This window comes from Amblyraja radiata, chromosome 10 (genome assembly GCF_010909765.2).
Source record: "Amblyraja radiata isolate CabotCenter1 chromosome 10, sAmbRad1.1.pri, whole genome shotgun sequence".
Lineage (NCBI taxonomy): Eukaryota > Metazoa > Chordata > Chondrichthyes > Rajiformes > Rajidae > Amblyraja > Amblyraja radiata.
The window spans coordinates 13,797,823-13,816,641 of NC_045965.1; the positions used below are offsets into that span (position 1 = coordinate 13,797,823).

General features: G+C 43.1%; 1 protein-coding gene and 1 long non-coding RNA gene across 4 annotated transcripts in view; both read left to right on the forward strand.

Annotated features, from left to right (window-relative positions):
* Positions 1–18,819, forward strand: part of glis1 (GLIS family zinc finger 1) — a 298,316-nt gene that overhangs the window by 116,772 nt on the left and 162,725 nt on the right. The window lies entirely within an intron of this gene.
* LOC116977569 lies at positions 1,250–18,576 on the forward strand. Its single transcript, XR_004413247.1, has 3 exons — positions 1,250–1,286; positions 1,508–1,513; positions 18,566–18,576. It is a non-coding gene; the product is annotated as an uncharacterized LOC116977569 (long non-coding RNA).

Below are 18,819 nucleotides of genomic sequence, written 5' to 3' on the forward strand. Positions count from 1 at the left end.
ATAAAATGGTTAGCAACTGTGAGATACAGCAAGCCGAGGTGGACAGAATGCAAATGCACGGAAAATGTTGTGACCTACTCTACACTTGGTCTCGTCAATGTAAAGGAGGCCACATCAGGAACGGCAAATAGAGTAGATGATTTTAGAGGAGGTGAACATGAACGAACCTCTGTATCACCTGGAAGGACTGCTGGGATCCCTGGATGGATTTGAGGGAGGAGCTGTAGGGGCAGGGGAACGTATCCAGGGAGGGGAGGTTTGGGTGGGAAGGGATGAACAAAACAAAGAGTTGTGGAGGAAATGGTCTGAAAGGAAAATTATTGTGAAATGTGACAAGGCTGTGAAGGACTGAGGTAGAATAAGAATGAATCAGCAAAATGGGGACATGACCTATTTGGGGGAAAATATCTCTGCAAGAATCTCTGCAATTTCTTTGCTTGCTTCTCCAAAGATCCGAGGATTCAGACCCTGGGGATTTATTCGTAAGTGATCTAAGACATTACAACTCGTATGTCTCAAATCCTTAACTTCCATGATCTTCTCCAGAGTAAAAAGGGATGCAAAATATTAATTTTATACCTCCCTCACCTCTTACGCAAAGGCACCCATGCTAATTGTTAAGTGGATCTATTATTTCCCTATCAACCCTTTTACTCATTAATGTACTGGTGGAATCTCTAAGGAATTTTCCTTTACCTTGTCTGACAGATCTATTTCATGTCCTCTTTTTGCCCTTCCGATTGTCTTATTAAATCTCTTCCTGTACCTCTTATACTCATGGAGAGATTCTCTTGATCCCGACTGCTGAAATCTGATGTGGCTTCCTTTTTCCTGACCAGAGTCTCAACATCTTTCATCATTCAGGATTGCCTAAAGATGCCAGCCGTGTCTTTCACAATAACAGGAACATGCTGCCACTGTACTCATGTTTTTTCACTTTTGAAACCTTATCTGCAAACATACCATCTCAAATGACCTTTGCAAATTCTCACCTACTGCCGCCAGAATAGGCACTTTAGACCTTAAATTGTGGGCTAGTGCTATCCTTACTCATAACTACTTTAAAACTAATAAAATTATGGACACCGCTCAAGTGCTCCCCCACTGGCACTTTAGTCACAGTCATAGAGACAGGGAAACAGGCCCTTCGGCACCACTTTCCCATTCCGACCAAAATGCCCCATCTACGCTAGTCCCAACTGTCTGCGTTTGGCCCATATCCCTCAAAAACGTTCCTATGCTGCCGAAATATATTTTAAAGTTGTTATAGTATTTGCCTCAATTACGTGCTCTGGCGTCTTGTTCCATATACAGGGTACTCACCTCCCTCTGTGTGAAAATGGTGCCCATCAGGTTACTATTAAATCTTTCCCCCCTACATCCTCTGGTTCTTGATTTCCCTTCGCTGGGTAAAAGATTCTATGCATTCTCCCTATCTATACCCCTCATGATGTTTTGCACCATTATTTACAGCCCTTGCCTGCCCCAACCTCTCCTCATAGCTCAGGCCCTCGTCTCCTGGCAATATCTTTGTAAATCTTCTCTGAACCCTTTCCAACTTAATGACATCTTCCCTATAATAGGATGACTAAAACTACAAATTGATCATCATTAACATGTTTTACATAACATAAAATGTAACATCAAATCTCATTTTCTAGGCTTATGGCATCCCATTCTAGGGTATCTGAGGTCCTCTTTAGTAAATGTGGCTTCCCCCCCTGCTGTCATAGATGGATCTTTCACACCTATCTCCTCTGTGTCCCGTAGTTCGGCTCTAGGTCCCCCTCCCTCCAGATGGAACGGGGATCCCAGAGTTCCCCTGGTTTTCCCCCTTTTGAAACCTTTCCCCTCCACCACCAGACCCCACATCCAACACATCATCCTCCAACACTTCCGTCACCTCCAATGTGATCCCACCATCAGTCAAGTCTTTCATCTTCAACCCTTTCCACCTTCCGCAAAGACCATTCCCTCTGCAACTCCTTGGTTTTCTCATCCTGTCCCATCCAAACCATCTCCACCCCAGGTACTTTCCCCTGAAACTGCAGGAGATGTAACACCTGTCTCCTCCCTCGCCTCCACCCAGAGGCCCAGCAGTCCTTCCAGGTGAGACAAAGGTTTTTTTTTTGTAAACCTGCATCTGCAGTTCCTTGTTTGTACATGGTGGTGATGATACTTTATTGTCACTTGTAACTTGGTGCGGTGAAATTCTTTGTGTTTGCGTACAAAGTACACAAAAGAGTCGCCACAAAGTTGCTGACAAAGTTACAAACAGTACTCATCCCTTTTTTGTGCCGAGAGTGGCCTTGCTCACCGTGAGTGTCCCGGCTCACCCGGTGTGTCTCAGCCCAGCTGCTCACTGGAAGTGGCATCCCAACTTCTATAAATTAAATTAAATTAAAATTTCTTTATTTATATAGCACATTTTTAGTCAACTTGCATTGACCCCAAAGTGCTTCACATAATTACATCCACACACACAGGCAAAGGTGGGTGAAGTGTCTTGCCCAATGACACGACGACAGTATGCACTCCAAGCGGGATTCGAACCAGCTACCTTCCGGTTGCCAGCCGAACACTTAGCCTATTGTGCCATCTGTCGTCCTATACTCATCATAGACACAAAATGCTGGAGTAACTCTGCGGGACGGGCAGCATCATTAAAGAGAAGGAATGGGTGACTTTTCGGGTCGAAACAACAAGCATCTGCAGTTTCTTCCTACACATGTTGTCTTCTATACTCAATACCCTGTCTGAAGGGGCCAATATACCGAAAGCCTTCTTGACCAACCTGCTACACACTTTCAGGGAACTATGTGCCTGTGCTCCTCCTTCCCTTGGTTCTATAACACTCCTCAGGACCTTACCATACACTGTGAAAGGCCTGCCCTGGTTTGAATTCCCAAACTGCATCGTCTCTCACTTATCTGCATTAAACTTCATTCACCATTCCTTGACCAACTTGCCCAGCTCATCAGGATCCTGCTATAATTGTTGATAACCATCTTCACTATCTATGATAACACCCACAATAGTGGCAACTGCAAATTTACTCATTAAGCCTTGTACATTCATCCAAATCGTTGATATAAACCATAAACAGCAATGGGCCTAGCACCAACTGGTACTCAGCACACCACTAATCACAGGGGGGAAAACTTGCCACCATCACCCTCTGCTTCTTTCCATTAAGTCAATTCTCTATCCAGTTGGCTAGCTCTCCTTGATTTCATATGATCTAGCCTCCCAGAGCAGCTTACCATGTTGAACTTTATGAAAGGCTTTGCTGGTGCATATAGACAATGGTCATAGCTTTTCCCTCATCAACCTTTTTGGTTACTTCTTCATGAAACTCAATCAAATTCAGAAGACATGATCTCCCACATACAAAACCATGCTGACTATCCATAAGCAGCCCTTCGTAAATAGAGGCACAATATTATCCATCCTCCAGTCTTCCAGCACATCACCCGTGCATGATGATAATTCCTTTATCTCAACCAGTTTCCTCGCAATTTATTTTTTAGCTTCCCACAGTATCCTCAGATATATCTGATCAGGCCCGGGAGATTTCTCTGCTTAATACGCCTTCGGATGTCCAGCAGCTTCTTGCCCATAATATGATTGTCCTTAAGACATCTCCATGTCCCAAGTTCCCCAGTCTTGATGTCTTTCTTCATGGTAAAAACAGAAGAGAAATACTCATTGAGGACCTCGACAATGTCATGAGGCTCCACACAGATGACCACTTTGTTTTGAGTGGCCACATTCTCGCTGTATTTACCCTCTTTCCCTTAAAGTATATAAAATCTCTTTGGATTTTCCCCAGCAGAGCTATCTCCTGCCCCCCTTTTAGCTCATCTAATTTTCTCTTTAAGTATGCCACTCAGTCCCCTAAACTCTTCCAGGGATACACTTTGATCCCAGCTACCTTGCATATACCTCCTTTTACCTGACCAGTTACTTGCCCTGCCACATTCACGAAGAGGAGGTCCATTGTTGTAAAGCATATGTAAAACTCATTTAACACATGTAAAAGGCTAATTGTGGTCATTTGTTTTATAGTGTTTTGTCATTACCTGCTTGCTTTTCTATTTTAAGTGCAGGAATCTGTCTGCTATATCAATTATTTTTTCAACATGTCCTGCCACTTTTAAAAATTTGTATTCATACATCCAGGCCTCTCTTCCTGTACTCAGATTTGTATCATTCTGTGTACATTTATCTGTTCAATCTTCCTGCTAAAATAAGTCGTTCACTCCTTTAAAATTCATCTGACAATTCATCAACTCATTTTACCAGTCTAAATTCTTATGAAGTAAACTGATAACTCAATTCTTAATACTCAAAATAGTGTTTGTAAGGTAAAATAGTGTTTATTAACACGCACATTTGCGGGAAAGCGGGAATGTTATCTAGATCATCGCAAGAATTGTTGCAAAAATTTATTTTCTTAAGTTGCATGGAATGAGAATAAAAACGACAATATTCAATGGTTCAATGATCTTTTATTGTCACGTACACCATTTAAGGTACAGTGAAATTTGATTTACCATGCAGTCATTCCAGAAAAAATCAACAAGTTACACAACTGCAATAAAGTTAACATAAACATCCACACAGGGGCTCCTCCACATTCCTCACTGTGATGGAAGGCAATAAAGTCTTATCTTCTTTCCTCCTTATTCTCCCGCGGACAGAGCAGTCAAACCATCCTCAGTCAGGGCAATCGAAGTTCCTACAGCCGGCGATCAAAGCTCCCGCGTCGGGGCGATCGAAGCTCCCGCATCGGGGCGATCGAAGCTCATGTAGTGGGCCGATCGAAGCTCCTGTGATCGGAGCAGTCGAAGCTCCAGCGGCTTGGAGCTCCCGAAGTCGATCCCCAGCTAGCGGCCACCAGCTCCACGATCCCCAGCTAGCGACCGCCAGCTCCTCGATCCCCAGCTAGCGACCGCCAGCTCCTCGATCCCCAGCTAGCGACCGCCAGCTCCACGATCCCCAGCTACCAACCGCCAGCTCCTCGATGTTAGGCCGCAGCATGGACAGAGATACGATACGGAAAAAAATCACATCACCAACCCCCCCCCCCCCCCCCCCCACACTCAATCCCCACATAATACAAAGCTAAAGATACATTAAAACATAAATTTAACAACATACTAAAAACAACAAAAAAAGAAAAGGAGTAGACAGACTGCTGGCGAGGCACCACCCAGAGAGGTAGAAACAACAAAATATGTGATACACTTTAAGGAGGGAAAAGTGAAAAAAAACGAACAAAATAAATGTGTAGGAAAGAACAGCAGATGCTGGTTTAAATCGAAGGTAGACACAAAATGCTGGAGCAACTCAGTGGGACAGGCAGCATCTCTGGAGAGAAGGAATGGGTGACGTTTCGGTCCGAGACCCTTCTTCAGACTGATGTCAGGGGAGTGGGTGGTACAGATATAAAATGTAGTCGGGGACAGTAGGACCAGTGGAAGAACTAGGAAGGGATAGGGGATGGAGAGAGAAGGAAAGCAAGGGCTACTTGAAGTTAGAGAAGTCAATGTTCATATTGCTGGTGTAAAGTACACAAACAAAATAGGAGGTGCTGTTCCTCCAATTTGCACTGGGCCTCACTCTGCCGATGGAGGAGGCCCAGGACAGAAAGGTCAGATTGGGAATGTGAGGGAGAGTTAAAGTGCTGAGCAACCGGGAGATCAGATAGGTTAAGGCAGACTGAGTGGAGGTGTTCAGCGAAACGATCGCTGAGCCTGCGCTTGGTCTCGCCGATATATAGGAGTCCGCACCTGGAACAGCGGATACAGTAGATGAGGTTGGAGGAGGTGCAAGTGAACTTCTGCCTCACCTGGAAAAACTGTCAGGGTCCTTGGATGGAGTCGAGGGAGGAGGTAAAGGGACAGGTGTTGCATCTCCTGCGGTTTCAGGGGAAAGTACCTGGGGAGGGGGTAGTTGGGTGGGATGGGACAAGTTGACAGGGAGTTGCGGAGTGAACAGTCTCTGCGGAAAGCAGAAAGGGGGTGGAGATGGAAAGATGTGGCCAGTGGTGGGATCCCGTTGGAGGTGGGGAAAATGTTGGAGGATTATATGCTGTATGCGACGGCTGATGGGATGGAAGGGGACTGTCCTTGTTACGATTGGGGGGTTGGGAGCAAGAGCGGAGCTGCGGGATATCGAGGAGACCCGAGTGAGAGCCTCATTTATAATGGAAGCAGTGAACCCCCATTCCCTAAAGAATGTGGACATCTCCGATGACCTGGTATGGAAAACCTCATTCTGGGCGCAGATGTGGCATAGACGGAGGAATTGGGAGTAGGGGATAGAGTCTCTACAGGAAGCAGGGTGGGAGAAGAAATAAATGTATTGCGTATAAATAATTAAGGAATCTTTTTTTTGATGATGGAAATGCATCAGTTCAATTAGTATTTACATTCTTGTCAAGAAGATGTGCACTTTAAAATATGAAATATGGTAATGGATAAAATGGTTTATGATTTATTGCAAAGGATCATATAGCTTGAGCCTTTGAATGAAAAGGGTTTAAACAAAGGGTCCAGTCTGTAAGCACTGAGTCTCTTCGATCTAAATGCAATTCATTGTTAAATTTATCAATCTTTGGAATCAAAATGCAAGGCTGAATGTTAACAGAGCACGTTAGAAACAAAAAAAAACAATGATTGTAGAATTCCTTTATTAATAACTTAACTGATCTTAAATTCTATTGTTTATGCAATACAAACCATAGGGCATACAGAATACAGAAATCTCATTGAAGATAGACACAAAATGCTGGAGTAACTCAGCGGGACAGGCAGCATCTCTCAGTAGAAGGAATGGGTGACGTTTCGGGTCGAGACTAGTCTGAAGAAGGATCTCGACCCGAAACGTCACCCATTCCTTCTATCCAGAGGTGCTGCCTGTCCCGCTGAGTTACTCCAGCATTTTGTGTCTATCTTCGGTGTAAACCAGCTTATTCAGTTCCTTCCTACACAGAAAGCCCATTGCCTTCTATATTTCACAATGTATGTTTGCTGGAAGAATGATTTCCTGCACAGAGACCCTGATACATTATGTTCCAGGTCTGGTCAGTTATGCTGTTGATTTAAGTTTGTAATGTTTGAATTCAAAGATCCCATTTAATGAGAAACACTTTAGGGAGGTTTTGATTTTTTTTTTTTGTTCTGCATCAAAACCAGATGAAAAATCAATCACATAATGACGTATCGCTCAGGGGAACGCTCTCCATCTGTTCTGGACAAGGATTCATAATGTAGAACAATGCTTTTTCCTGTCAACTGACTGCACTGAAGAGATTGCTTCATTTTTCGATGCAGTGCCATGGGTGTTGTTTGCCTTCCAAAACCTCACCCAAGTAGAAATTCTTAACATCTGAATGCGGACTTTGATCGTTGGCAGACTTTGCGACTTTGCAGGGCATTATTACACAATTTGGGCCTATCCTCCCATGATATGCACACCTGTAAACTTAACAGCAGAAGATATCAGTGATTTTTTAAAATATATCCTGTGCAGGTTTGTAACTGCAATTGCATTCTCAAGTTTCTGTGTTTAATGAGGTCAGCTAGTGTACCACAGCCTATGTCTGTATCCCATTTAGCAATTAGTAAAAATAAGTTATTGTGTTTACATGGCACCTTTCAACACCTCTGGTCCTCGCATCTCAGAGTACTTTATAGCCATTGTAAACAAGAGGACATTATTGTTGTCAGTGCAGGAACAGCAAAGTCCCTCAAATACCAGTGCAATGGAAACCAGGTAATTTATTTTTGGTTAAAGGACAAATATTCATCAGGATAGTAAGATTTCACAAACTTTGACGAAATGGTTTTGTTCTCTTACTAGATTCTATAATGACTGCATGAAAAAAGCTGATTATCATGTCATATGAATAATAAAACTGAGTGAAGTTGGATTTATAACCATTAATACTGTTGCACTGCAAAGTATTATGAACCCTTTAATCTTCCAAATTATCAATGAGTAAAAAAAACTTTGTGATAGTCGCCTGGAAATTAAATGGAACTTCTTTTGGTTGAAGGGCCATATTCCACACTGTATCATTCTGACTCTATGACTCTATTTTCAAAGTGAGGTAGATAGGAAAAAAATTGAAATGTAAATATAAAAAGCACAGAACATATAAATGCAAAGACCTGTTCTTTATTGAAAGACAAGCGGTAAAATAAACCTAGATTACATTTCACTATTCTGCCTCTGTTGCAAGCTGTGTAATTTGACATTATATAACAACAGTCTGTCTGTCCCTTCTTTCTTTATGTTTAAATAAGTGTTAAATGTATGTTTTTCGTGTTCTTTTATGTTGGATTAGGGGGGGAAACTTTTTCAAATCTCCTACCTCAACGGGGATGCGATTTTTTTCCGTATCGTATCTCTGTCCGTACTGCGGCCTAACATCGAGGAGTTGGCGGCCTTTGCTGGAGATCGACCGGGAGCTCCATCGCAGGTGCCTGTGGACTTACCATCACGGAGCCCGCGATCCCTTTGCCAGGAATCGACCTCAAAGCTCCAACCATGGGTGCGTGCGGACTTAACATCATGGAGCCCGCGGTCTCTGGTCAGAGCCCGAATTCGGGAACTCCAAGCCACGGGAGTTTCGACTGCCCCAATGCGGGAGTTTAGACCGCCCCAACGCGGGGGCTTCGACCACCCCAACGCGGGGGCTTCGACCACCCCAACGCAGGGGCTTCGACCGTCGGCTGCGGGTGATTTGATCGTCATGACTGCAGACGGTTCGACTGCCCCAACCGCGGGAGAATAAAGAGGAAGAAGATTGGACGTTTTTACCTTCCTTCACAGTGAGGAATGTGGGGAATCCGCTGTGGTGGATGTTTATGTTAACTTTTATGTAGTTGTGTGTCTTGTTGCTTTTTTTGTGTATGGCTGTATGGTAATTCGCAGATCACTGCACCTTAATTGGTATGTGACAATAAAAGACCTTTGAGACCTTTGAAACCTTTAATTGTCTGTGTGTATATTGTGTTGCCCATTGACATTGTAGCGGGGAATGATCTTGCATGGGACTGGCATGTATGTTGATACAGCCATGAGCATGATTTAGGTAGACATAAGTAACTCAGTGGGACAGGCGGCATCTCTGGAGAGAAAGAATGGGTGACGTTTCGTGTCCGGAAACGTCACCCATTCCTTCTCTGCAGCGATGCTGCCTGTCCCGCTGAGTTACCAGCATTTTGTGCCTATCTTCGATTTAAACCAGCATCTGCAGTTCGGTCCTAAGCATAAATTTAAGTGTATGGCTGAGTTTCTTATCACACCATGTTACTGTTAAATTCTAAACCAAGAATTGTATGACTGGAATTTGTTTGTATGATTTCGTCTACAATCTTGTTGTATGTTTCCAAACGAAAATCATTTAACTGGCATTAACTAATAGGGGTGGCTTTGTGCTGTTGAATTATTATTACTGGAAGATGAAGTTTTATACATTGACATTAATAGTCATTAGGAAAGAATGGAGACATTGCCATCTGTGTTGACTCGATACAAATTCAGGTTCAAGACATAAAAACGTTAGTGCTCAAAGTTTCCTTTTTTGTCATGATTTTCTTTTTGGTCAGTGCTTATGTTTGTAAGTTCAAGGATGCTTTGCTGGGGTGGAACATTTTAGCAATTTTGGCAGAATCGGTAGCGTCAAGATATTCCAGGTTAAAATGGAATAGTGTTCCATTGACTATTTTCCATTGGCATGCTTTATCCTCGCCTCTAGAAATGAATCTTTGGTGCACCTTATGATATTTCTGTTTCATTAACCATGGTTATAGGTTTGTTATGTTTACAAATGCGATTTGAATAAATATGCATTAGCGAACACTGACTAATGAAGCATGGCAGAATAACAGGCCCTTGGTTCACCATGTCTTCATGAATCTCAATGCCAAATTAAAACGAATTCTCATAATCCTCCACATGGTCCACATCATGCCTCACTCTGGCTAAAGAAAGCAAGACCACCACAACCAATTGCAAGCTTGTCATGAACAAGCAGGATGCTTCTGTAAGAGTAGTGACAAAAGTGGCTCCATTGAGCAACTCTCCGTGGAAATAGAAGAATTCATACAAATAGTGACATTGTGATGTCACAAATCATTGATGTGTTTATTTTTTCACGAGTTTACACTTTATTTTGTAACTAATATACATCTTGGCACAATCCTACAACATCCAATGTTCTCGATCTTTCATGACTGGCATCCAAAACATCGACATAAATTGTTGATCTTAGAGGAACAATTATGAGCAGAAATGCCCTGAGTCCATTTGCCATGCAAGATTCAACATAGTCTGATTAGCACTGCATTATCAGCAGCAGTTCACCTGGACCTGTGCCTCATCTTTCATCCTTTATGCTTCAATCTGCGCGCACGCTTCTTCCGCCACTTTGCTCGCATCTTGTCAGAGACCTCAGGCGCCCACCAGCGAATATGGTGGTGTGTTGTGTGGTCAACTCCATCTGATCAAATGCCATCACAAAATGTCTCTCCTCAAGTGTATTGGAGCTGAATTGGAGGAGAAATTATGTATTTTAGTGATTTGTATGTTGAATTCATGGTAAGTTGTGAAGGAAAATTGTGCATCATATCAGATAAGGTGACATATAAAGAAAAAAAGATATTCTCTGAATTTGGAATTGCTGAAATCCTTTAGTGTGAAGTGTTAGGCAGGAGCTTATAAAAATGTGATACAGAGATTTTAATGGAATATGGCTCAATATTCAGGCTTAGGGGTGACGGTACTCCTATGACAGCTCGTATCGCATTTGAAATAGTATTATTGTACCCAGTGGAGAGAAGCAAATATTTAATGTTTTAACTGTGTGTCACATGTCAGTGTCCTTAAAATTCAATGTTAAAATTTCCTACGTTTATTCATAATTGGTGATGGATCAAGGTACCTATTGCTCCATCCCTCATCCTCACTGGAAAATCAGACTAGTTGGCTCCGCTCTTTCTTCCTGTGATTGAAGAATGCATCTCCTACATAGAGCTGGTCTAGGGAGACAGAGGAACGACGCCGCGACTGCTTGGCATCTGTAGACTGACCAAGACCATTTGAATGTCCCCTAACCAGAAGCTATAGATAAGCCAGGAGTTTCACAACTACTCACCAGATCTTGGGCATTCTGGCAATAGAGAGTCGTAGAGGAAGTCCAGGTACGACTTTGATAATGCCATCAGAAAGGCAGAGACACTTTTTGTGTAATCTGAGAGATAAGACAGACATTTGGCAGTTGTGGCAGAGCCATCACTTTCTACAAGGTAAAACCAGGTAAGAGCTCAAGCAACAGTGAGGTGTCATTCCCAGACAAGCTCAATGCTTTCTACGCTCACTTCAAAAGAGAGATATCGAAGTATCTCATGACCCCAAAGCCCCGGCGTCATTGAGGCTGATGCCAGAAATTCTTTGTTGGGGTGAACCCTTGGAAAGTATTTAGCCCCGTGATGTACCTGGCTGCACACTTAAAACCTGCGCAGACCAACTGGAGTTGCTGCAGACGATGTTAACATCTCATTACTAAGGTCTGAAGTTCCCACCTGCTTGAAACAGATATCAATAATACCAGTGTCAATGGAGGATAAGGTGACAAGCCTCAATGATTACTGACTGGTGGCATCAAAGTCTGTGGTGATGAAGTGCTTTGAGAGGTTGCTCCTGCTTTGGTTAGGACCTGGACTCACTCTAGTTCATACACCACCATAATAGATCAACTGAAATGCAATCTCACTTGATGTCCACTCTGCACTGGACTATTTGGACAATAGGACATGTAAGTCCGGCTGATTTTCATCAACTACATCTCGGCATTCAACACCATCATCACCTCCAAGCTTGTCATCAAACTTAGAGAACTCTCCTCATCCCTATGTAACTGGATCTGAGAATTCCTCAATGGCAGACCACAACCAGTACGATTTGGCAGTCACACTTCCTCCTCGAGAACCATCAAAACAGGGCCACCTCACGGCTCTGTGCTCCGTCCTCTTTTCTACTCTTTTTATATCCATGCCCATGTAGCCAGATACATTCCAACACCTTCTTTAAATTTGCTGATTATACCATAGTTGTTGGATGAATAATGGTAAGATCAGTCAGAGTACAGGAGGGAGATCTGAAAATCAGATTGAATTGTGCTAGAAAAACAATCTTGCTTTCAACATGAGCAAGACCAAGGGGCTGATTGTTGACATGATGACATCATAAGGGGAAAGCCAGTGATCCAGGAACCTGTCCTCATTGACGGGAAGGTGGTGGAGAGGGTTTATATCTTCAAGTTCCTTGGCATGCCTATCTCAAAAGATCTGTGCTGGGCCCAGTACCTGTACATTGTAAACTCATGCAATGAGTAAGCTCACAAAGTAAGCTAATCAATGCCTCCACTTAAAAGATTGAGAGATTTGGTATTTTGACGACCACTCCATCCAGCAGGTGTTCTCTGGAGAGCATACTGACTGGTTGCATCACTGCCTGATTTGGTAACTCAAAACGTCCAAGAACGAAGGAGACTACAGAAAGTGATTGACACTGCTCGGTCCATCATAGACACTGATCTCCCCACAACTGAAGGGATCCATGGGAGGCTCTGCCTCAAAAAGGCTGCCAATATCAACAAAGACTCACACCGCCCTGGCCACAGTCTCATTTCTCTAGTACCATCAGGTCAGAAGTACTATCAGAAGGTACAGAAGCTCCAAAACCATGATCACCAGGTTCAAGAACAGTATCCTCCTGGCAACCATCAGGCTTTTGAACACTACACAATACTAATCTCAGCAACTATGTCTTCTATGTGTTTTGCATTGTTTTGGTTACCTAGTAATAAACGTATTAATGTATTGCATTATTGATTGGTATATATTATCTGTTTGTTATTACATGTATGGGCCTGTTAAATTGCAGCAAGTAAAACTGTCATTGTTCCGTTGTCGATACATATAATAATTAAACTCTTGATTCTTGACTCTCGAGACTCAGCAATGGGATGGTTGAATTTTTAGTTTATTTTAGTTTTCAAACAAGTAATTTTCTAACAAGTTCATAAAAATAGGAAAGACTGAAAAAGTAAGGATTACATTTTAACATCTGTACAATGTCATCAATAATATATGAATTATTAATTTCAGTATTGGCCATCCTGAAACTCCCTTTACATCCAAATCAGAAGAGCATTCTGGCATTGATGCTGCCAGATGTCTCAGCGTGTAATCACGTACACAGGGTGTCGATGTGTCTTCATTTATATTTTTCAATTGTTGCATGTGTTAATTGCTTTCTATAGCTATTTTTCTGATGCAGAATCAGTTTAGTTTTTAGTTTAGAGATACAGCGCGGAAACTGGCCCTTCGGCCCACCGTGTCCGCGCCGACCAGCGATCCCCGCACATTGGCACAATCTTACACACATTAGGGACAATTTACATTCATACCAAGCCAATTAAACTACAAACCTATACGTCTTTGGAGTGTGGGAGGAAGGTGAGGATCTCTGAGAAAACCCACGCAGTCACGGTGAGAACGTACAAACTCCGTACGAACCTGGGTCTCTGGCACTGAAAGCGCTGTAAGGCAGCAATTCTACCACTGTGTCGCCATGCCGCCCGTCTTTCAGGCTAGTCAGTGAAATGCTGGCTGCATCCCCCACACTCATAGTCGAGAACCCTTTGCATTGACAGACACTGTACCCTGGTGCCATGATGAAATTGCAGTGTGACCTGCCAACTCATCTGAACTGCTGGAGCGAGTAGCCCTGTACACTCACTGCTCTGTTACACTTAGATTGATTTTGTTTTGAGAAGTCAGCAGCTCCAGCTATTAATGAGCAGAAAAATCTATTCCTGTGTTACAATGTGGCTGCTTTATACACGGCGCCAAATTTAATTGTCCATCTCAAGTCAGAATCATTTTCTCCAAATAACGTTGTTTAAATAAAATACACTAAATATTTTCTCTGTAAAGCTCTCTCTATTTGTATATGACTATTAATATACTTTCTTTACCATTACGATCTGTGAAGTTTTTAAAACCCTTGACAGTTTTAAAATTTACATTTATTTATGTAAGAAAGAATGGAATGGGAAAGGGCATTTGGCTCACCAGGCCCACAGTCTGTCCTGCGGTGGATTCTATTCCATGTTTTAAATCTTATGTAACTAAATCCGGCATTAGCATGTCCTTGCACCATGAGGTAATCAGACAGAAATAGAATATTCATCAATTCTCACAGATCTACTAATCAATCCTCTGCCACTGGTTCCTACAGGAAACATTTCTTATTTCCTCATATTATGTTTTTGAAATATTTGATATTCAATCAGTATGACCTCCCCAGATCTCTTTTCCCAGCCAAATATTTAACCGGTAAAGTAAAGAGATAACAACTAAAATTGGGGAAGGACAAAAGATATGGTGAGACTGCATCATTTCCAGTCTTATCTATTACATTTGGAACCCTACAATGTGGCCACCTGTACACCAGCTAGACCAAGTGTAGATTAGACAACCAATTTGCCAAACACTTCTGCTCTGTCTGGTAGGGTCTGCTGGATCACTCGCCCTAGAGTCACACAGCATGGAAACAGGCCTGTCGGATGCTGTGGCATTATTCAAAAAAGAACAAGAGGTACTCCTTCCATTTAGCTTCACATTTTGTGCTTTTTTTCTTAATACTCGGCCGTTTGGCTTCTTTCCAACTCTAGCCTTTGTCCATCCATCGGCCAATAAAAAAAATGCTCACCTATATCCACCTATCACTTGCCTGACATAATCCTGTCCTCACCTCTCTCACAGTGTTCTCCCTCTTACTGCAATCAGTCTAAAGAGGGGTCCCAACCCAAATGTCACCTAGATAGAGTCATAGTCATACAGCGTGGAAACAGGCCCTTTAGCCCAACTTGCCCACACTGTCCAACATCCCCATCTACACTGGTCCCACCTGCCTGCATTTGGCCCATATCCCTCGATACCTGACCTATCCATGTACCTGTCTAAATGTTTCTTAAATGCTGCAATAGTATCTGTTTCAACTACTTCCTCCAGCAGCCCGTTCTATATACCCACCACCCTTTGTATGATAAAATTACCCCTCAGGCATCTATTACATTTCCCCCCCCTCACCTTCTTAACCTATGTCCTCTAGTTCTCGATTCCCTTACTCTGGGCAAGAGACTCTGTGCATTTACCTGATCTATTCCTTTCATGATTTTGTACACCTCTATAAGATCACCCCTCATCCTCCTGTGCTCTAAGGAATAGAGTCCTAGCCTGTTCAACATCTCCCTATAGCTCAGGCCCTTGAGTCCTGGCAACATCCTCGTAAATCTCTCTGCACCCTTTCCAGCTTGACAACATCTTTCCTTTCACATGGTGCCCAGAACTGAACACAATATTCTAAATGCGGCCCCACCAACACCTTATATAACTGCAACATGACCTCCCAACTTCTATAACATTTTAACTACCCATTCCCATGTTCTGGGCCTACTCCTTTGGCAGATTGAGGGCTCCGCAAACTGGAAGGACAACTCCTCATAAAAAAGCTCACCTAAAAGGGTGCAGCCATTTCTCCAACCCCCACATCCTGTTTCTTTCCCCTCCTCCTTACCCTCATCTCTCACCGTTCCAATCCCCGAGTCCCCCATTTCCCATTTATCCCCACCACTTTCTCCATCCCCTGTCCCCTCCCCCCTTCCACCCATCTCCCTCCCTCCAGTTTACATTTAGGTCCCCTTCTTCTTTCCTTACCTGACTCCCTTTTCACCTCCAGTCTTTGTCACCATCTGCACATATCTGCTAATCACCCCTGCTCACCAGTACCCAGCCATAACTTGCCAGTCTTTGACTTAACCTTGCTTCCCTTTCGCCCCCCTTCCCGCCCACTATTCCTTCAGTCTAAAGATGTGTCCAGACCCAAAATATTGTCTATCCATTTTCCCCCATAGATGTTGCTTGACATTTCTCGACACAAATGTTGCCTGACTCGCTGAGTTCATCCAGCAGGTTGTTTTTTTGACGTTGACAGTAATGTATGTTTCAGTGAAGAGATTTATTGGCAAGTGTTGACACACAGAGAGACGTGCAGTAATATTGGAGAGAGGGGTGTTAGTTGAACAGGACCTTGTACAGCACTCATTATGGGCATATCTGGTCTTGGTAATGTTAACCATTACACTTGCGGACTTTTGTGTTAAATATGTTTCACATGACCTTTGGGAAAGAAACCTGCTGCCTTTAGCCAGTCTGGCCTGTTATTGACTAGTCTCTCCTAATATTGTTGATCATTGGATTAATGATATAAAGTGCTGTACATCTCATCATTATTTGATATCTGGCCTATTATGGTCATGTCATCTGTGAGTTTGTAAATTGAGTTGGATTTTGTATTTGGCTGCACAGTCGGTGGTTGAGAATTATCATAGTGGATGATTTGTCACCTATCCTCAGAAGGTTGAGGAAATTTGGTGTCAAAGAATGCTCTGGCTTATCTCTACAGGTATAGAGAGCATACTGTCTGTTTATATCACAGGCTGGTTCAGCAAGTCGAATGCCCAGGAATAAAGGAGGCTGCAGAAAGTGGAGGTAATTGACCAGTCCTTCACGGATATTGACCTCCCCACCATCGAAGGGATCTACAGAAAGTGCTGCCTCAAGGTCAGCTAATATCATCAAAGATCCACACCACCCTGATCATGCACTCCTCTCTCTGCTACCATCGGGAGTAGGTGCAGGAGACTAAGAAATGTTACCTCCAGGTTCAAGAACAGCTTCTTCCCATCAACCATCATCAGGCTCTTGAACATGGCATAATCCTAACCACATCTCTTCCTCCGCAACAAACGACTGTGGACTTTGTGAAGATTGCACTATGTACTTCAGTGTGTACTATTACAGTCTGGTTACCTAGTAATAGCTGATAATTTATTGTATTATTGTTTTGTACGTTCATTTGTTGTGTTGTTGCGTTAATATACATGTAAAGCTGCAGCAAGTAAGAATGCGATTGTAATGGTCCTGGTGCATCTGATATTCAAACACTCCTGACTGTACTATTTCCAAAAGCAGTTTTGTGTGTGTCTGTGATCTGCCTTCTTGCTCCAACCCAAGTTACCATTTCCAAGCAGCATTCTGACTTGCTGTTGACTGACTAACAACAGACAGGAGACAAAATCCGAATGCTTAGATCTGTAGAGATTAAAACTGTGTTTTAGCCAATTGAGTTATTGGTTAATTGGTATTTGTAATTTGTGAGTCAAAATGATCGAATTGAAACGAATGTACAGATCCTCCCCTGGTTATGAACACCTGACTTGTTCAGAGCCCATACATAAGAGCGAGCGTTTGTGAGATTGGCAGGTTGGATTTGACAACTGCTGCATGGCGGCAGGCATGATCTGCCGTGTGGGAACCTGGTTTAAGCCTACATCTGACAATGTAGTTAATGTGGTCATTAAATTTGTTTTTAACACCAAAATTCATGGTAAGTGGTTGGCTTGGAAGGTTATCTAAGTTTACAAAAAGATCTGGATCCATTAAGGATAATGGAGAAGTCTTTTAGGACCGAGATGAGAAAATCATTTTTTACACAGAGAGTGGTGAATCTGTGGAATTCTCTTCCACAGAAGGTAGTTGAGGCCAGTTCATTGGCTATATTTAAGAGGGAGCTAGATGTGGCCCTTGTGGCTAAAGGGATCAGGGGGTATGGAGAGAGGGCAGGTACAGGATACTGAGTTGGATGATCAGCCATGATCATATTGAATGGCGGTGCAGGCTCGAAGGGCCGAATGGCCTACTCCTGCACCTATTTTCTATGTTTCTATGTTTCTATTAAGAACGTAGTCAAGGAATGGCAGATATGATTTAAGTGTGAGATGATGCATTTTGGTAAGTCAAACCAGGGCAGGACATACATAGTGAATGATAGGGCCATGTAGAGTATTGTAGAACAGAGAGACATAGAGGCACAATTCCGCAGTTTATTGAAAGCGGCCACACAGGTGGATGATTGGTGAAGAAACCATTTGGCATGCTTGCTTTCATCAGTACGAGTACAGAATACAGGAGCTTGTGGCGGCACCTGGTGACAACCCAAGGCCACAACGAATCATCGGCTCTAGAGGGCGGCGTCTTGGTGTGGGAGGCGCTAGTCACGGGTGCGGTACCTGATTTGGTATTTAAGGCCGGGCAACGCCCGTGTCCTTGGATGAGTACGAAGCTGTATTAGAGAGATTAAACACCTCTAGTGTACACAACTCGTGTCCGACTAGTTTTTGGCTGGACTCCTGCGAGTCCCCGCTACAAGCTACAGATGCACAAGAAGTTGGTGAGACAACATTTGGAGTGTTGTGTGCACTTCTGGTTGGCCTGCAATATTAAGGATGCCATTATGTTGGAAAGGGTTCAGAAAAAAATCACCAGGATGTTGCCAGAACTCAGCTTGAGTTAATCGGAGATGTTGGATAGTCTAGGACTTTTTCTCCTGGAACGCACGAGGCTGAGGGATGAACTTAGAGATACACAAAGTAATGAGAAGCAGAGATAAGGTGAATGTCACAGCCTTTTGCCTGGGTAGAGGAGTTCAGAACAAGACGGCATAGATTTAAGGTGAGTGGGGACAGCTGAGGATGAATTCATGCAGAGGGAGCTGCATTTATGGAACAAAACTCTACAAGGTCCTCCCATTCACTGCCAGCAGAAGGTGTAGAGGCTCGTAAAATGGTGATATTTTAAAAAGATTTATTCACGTTTATGGGTAGGAAATGATCAG